This window comes from Bombina bombina, chromosome 4 (genome assembly GCF_027579735.1).
Source record: "Bombina bombina isolate aBomBom1 chromosome 4, aBomBom1.pri, whole genome shotgun sequence".
Taxonomy (NCBI): domain Eukaryota; kingdom Metazoa; phylum Chordata; class Amphibia; order Anura; family Bombinatoridae; genus Bombina; species Bombina bombina.
The window spans coordinates 944,461,258-944,466,001 of NC_069502.1; the positions used below are offsets into that span (position 1 = coordinate 944,461,258).

The following is a 4,744-nucleotide window of genomic DNA, read 5'->3' on the forward strand; positions in this document are numbered from 1 at the left end:
ATTGATTATGAGTACATATGTAAGTTGATTGGAATTGAATGATTTATCTGGTTCATTAATGTTTTATTGTGAACACACTCTTCCTTTTTTTTTTTTTAAAATGACATAAATTCCATTATTTTGCTAAAACATATATATTTAAAAGCAAATCTAATATATTTATATTCTTTATATTTCTTAATATTCTTACTATCCTTTGATTATAGTTTTATTTAGGTAAGATCAGGAGCAGCAAAGAACCTATGTTGAAGCTGTTTATTGTTGCCAACATACAGTATATATCCTGTCTGTCATTGGTTCACCCATGTACTCATTTTTATTAACCAGGAGTGCATAGCTGCTCTTTAAATAATTATACCAAGAGAACAAAGTAATATTTGGAATATAATTAAAATGATATTTTAGATAATTATGTTATACATAAATCATAAGATGAATGCATTGATTAGTACATAGCTGGAAATAAAGAAACATTCACCATGACTATATTTGAGTAAAGTATACATTTATTTAGGGAAAATGTGGTAAATATAGGGATGAGGAGAGAGGGAGGGGAGTGGTATTCCATTTCTGAGAATCTTCAATCTGTAAAACATTAAAAGAAACAAATGTGTATTATTAAAAAACATAATCATAAATAACTAAAAGGTCTCATTACAATACTATAAAAATACCTGAAAAGAAATCTTGAATAGTTGCAGATCTCTCCAAATGGGCATTGAGGGGTTGGGGATGATTAATTACATCAGGCTCAAAGATTTCACCTGGGGGCTGTGGTGTTGGAAGTAAGTCGTTCAACATCCCATGCTCCTGTGCCATGTTGTGTAGACAGCAACATGCCACTATGATTTTAATAGCTTTTTCAGGACTGAATTGGATATCCCCCCCTGATCTGTCCAGGCAGCGAAAGCACATTTTTAGAACACCAAACAGTTGTTCTATTATAGCACGTGTTTGGATATGTGCTTCATTATATCTGTATTAAAAGAACAAGAAATATGATTATAATATATAATGTGAAGACAAATCAAATACTAATGAGCTAACTACATTCCTGGTTTGATCTTATAAATCTTTAAACCTTTTTATATATATATATAAATATATTTATATTCAAGCAGAGAGATTTATAAATGCTTCACTGATAATAGATGATTTGTATTTTGACTGTCCCTTTAAAGGCACTCAGTACAACATTGTTATGTCTGTGATAGTGATATATACACACACACACGAGATAATCAAGCAACAAATGTATGTGCACAAACACAGATATATAGCTTAATAAAGGGGCAGGAGCCCAGAAACGTTGCTCAATAAAGGTGCTGTTGCTCCACATAGAGTGCTACCTGTGTGTTCTATTTCATTACATTTACTGGAACTTTGGAAAAGGAGGTCCTCCAGGTTTGCACCTACATTCACCCAAGAGTGATTTAAAGGGACATTCCTATGAAGTGTGTACTGGTCCTACTTTTCTACAGATTATAGTGAGCATTTTGCAAGGCACAATCAATATTTCTGACACACAAGAGCAGAAAATAAATATATATTTTACCTTAATTCAGCAGGCCCAACAACCTGGTTCTCTTTCAATGGTGTCCAAATCCATTTTTTAAGAGGATATGCAGAATCTGCTAAAATATGAATGCATAGATATACAGTATATATATAGATATAGATAGATAGATAGATAGATAGATAGATAGATAGATAGATAGATAGATAGATAAACACACATCTTTCCATAAAGCAATGTATGACATAAAATAATGTTATGCATATGTCTTACTATGACATAGTTAATATATATCTTTTAAATGATTAACAATTTATTTATTTAATCAATTTCACCCCCTTAGACACATACATAAAGGATTATAAAGCAATGAAAAAATAAAATGTCAAAATATTGAACACATGAAGGCATCATAATATATACATAAACACTTACCGAGGAGATGTCCTTCAGGCATTTGATTTGTCTCAAACAATCTCCACACACCAGAATTCCTGAGGATGTAGGCATCATGGCTACTTCCTGGGAACCCTGCAACGACATTTAATATGCGCATGTTTGCATCACATATAATCTGCACATTTAAGGAGTGGAAGTGTTTCCTATTTCTAAATATTATCTCCCTGCGCACAGGGGGTCTTAGGGCAATATGAGTGCAGTCAATGGCCCCAAGGACATTGGGTATGCCACCTAAAAGAAAAAAGTCCCTCTTAACATCACGCCAACCTCTGGGTGATGTGGGGAAAAAAATAAATTTTCTGCAATTATCATAAAGTCCATCAATAACTTTTGAAAGATGCTTAGAAAGAGTGGACTTATGCACCCCAGTTACAATGCCCCCTGTCACCTGAAAGGATCCAGAAGCCAAAAAATGAAGTGCCCCTAGTAGTTTGGTCATTCCAGGGACAGCCCTGCTTGAATAGCCCTGGCTTTCCAGCCAATCTTGCAACAGGGCATATAACTGATATATTTTCTCCCTGTTGAGCCTGAAACTTTCAAACACCTGCTGCTCATTCAGGGTTTCTATATCCAGCCTCACTCTGGGGATGTCAGGCCTACGCTGTCTAACTTCAGCATTGTCAGCTTCTCTCTCACCCTGCATTTTGAAATATCTGTTCTGAGGTTAGGCTAGGTGTGGTGTTTTTTTTATAGCTGTGTGTTGCTTGTTAACATATGTGAAACTGGCGATTGCAATGAATAACATGGGGGGAGGGCTTATCTTCATCTCATCTAATCCTTAATTTAATGAACAGTTTGAAAGTATATACTTACTCATGACTTTTATTTTTGATATGAACTATAATTTCAACATATATGTAGTTACATATCGGAAATTCAAAGACACTGAATGTAATTATTATATTTTTCAATTTAAATATATCAGCCTTTATCATAACAGTTAAAAGTAATTATTAAAATTATATGATTTATATAGGTCAAATATATATATACAATTATCATATATATATACATGTAGGAGAAGATTATTATTAGATAAAATTATATTTCTATATGTATTGAGATTATATATAGCATCCCTGGGCAAAGGTTTCATTTTGAATTGGTAGATATTTTATTTATTTATAAAATATTTTACCAGGAAGGATACATTGAGATTTCTCTCGTTTTCAAGTACGTCCTGGGTACACAAAACATTGCATTGACACAATAGGTACAATAAAATAAAAAACAATAATAATACACGATATATGCACAAAAATTTAACATAGAACCGGTAGGAAATATATAATCAACAATGACAGGTGCATTCTGTTTTGAGATATGTAGAGAGGGATCTCTTAAAGGATATTAGGCATGGGGAAGGTTTAAAAGTGTGCGGGAGGTCGTTCCATAATTGTGGTGCTTGCATATATTTTTATATGCACATACATATTGAAATTTCTATGACAACATGGGTGCAAATATTCCTATACATAGGACCAATAAATGTAGCATATATAATGTTATTTGTACATTGAAACACTCATAATTTTTTTGTGATTTGCAATTTCAATGAGAAACAGGCCTCAAAAAGCTCTTTTTTCCTCCTTTACACCTAGTTGAGCTGGGGGTAATATTTCTCAATGTATCGACAGCCCACCGACAGTGTATTAACGGTTAGCGCTTTTAATGGAAACCTGGTATAATTTATCGATTAACGGCTTCTATTACTTTCTATGGGACGCGAAAATCTTTTCGGCAGCCGAAGTCCGGCAGCCGATATTGAGGTATAACGCGCCATTGGAAACAGTCGTTAAACGCTATTGCTTTCGACAGCATATTTAACGGTTTGCGAGTGCACGCAAACTGAATAACGACTCAATGGAAGCGAGGCCTAAGACGCCGGAAATGACGAAATTATGTCAAGAAACGTAATACTCGCGCCAAAAAAGTCTTGCGCCATATAGCATTCTGAGCTCCCGCGAGCCTAACAGCCCGCAATTTAGAAAAGAGAGTCAATTTTAAAATTTCAGGTAAGAATTATATATATATATATATATATATATATATATATATATATATATATATATATATATATATATGCATTTCCCAGAAATGAAACTGACAGTCTGCAAAAAGGAAATATACTGATGAACCTGAATCATGGCAAATATAAGTAAAAACATATATTTAGAGCTTTACATATAAAGTGTCAAACCATAGCTGAGAGTGTCTTAAATAAAGGAAACATACTTACCAAAAGACACTCATCTACATAAAGCGCATATCAATGTAGAAATCTAGCACAAACTTACTTCACCACCTCCATAGGAGGCAAAATTTGTAAAACTGAATTGTGGGTGTGGTGGGGGGTGTATTTATAGGCATTTTGAGGTTTGGGAAACTTTGCCCCTCCTGGTAGGAATGTATATACCATATGTCACTAGCTCATGGACTCTTGCCAATTACATGAAAGAAAAATCTCATTGCAGAAAGTGGAAAAAATGTTCTGCCTCTGGTGCTAAAAACTGGAAATAAAAGGAGGTCCTTTCACTGTCTATGTGGAAGACGAGGGTCAGTGAGTCTTTTGAACTAGAGGAATACCTTACCATTATCGCAAACATCGAATGATGGCCAAAGTTACCAGATACAAACCTTATAGGCTTCTTATACTGAGTAGCTTAACACCCCTATCAATCCTGTATCACCTTTAGCGCTTACTTTTTTTTCTCTTTTTTTTTCTTTCTTATTTCCCCTTGCAAAACTGAATTTATGTACAATCCTTAA

At 34.0% G+C, this 4,744-nt stretch overlaps 1 long non-coding RNA gene across 1 annotated transcript; it reads right to left on the reverse strand.

The window, feature by feature from the left end:
* Window positions 1-488: 488 nt before the first annotated feature.
* On the reverse strand, window positions 489-966 carry LOC128655716 (uncharacterized). Its single transcript, XR_008401888.1, has 2 exons — window positions 675-966; window positions 489-585 (listed from the first exon to the last, which is right to left on the reverse strand). It is a non-coding gene; the product is annotated as an uncharacterized LOC128655716 (long non-coding RNA).
* Between the last annotated feature and the right edge of the window lie 3,778 nt (window positions 967-4,744).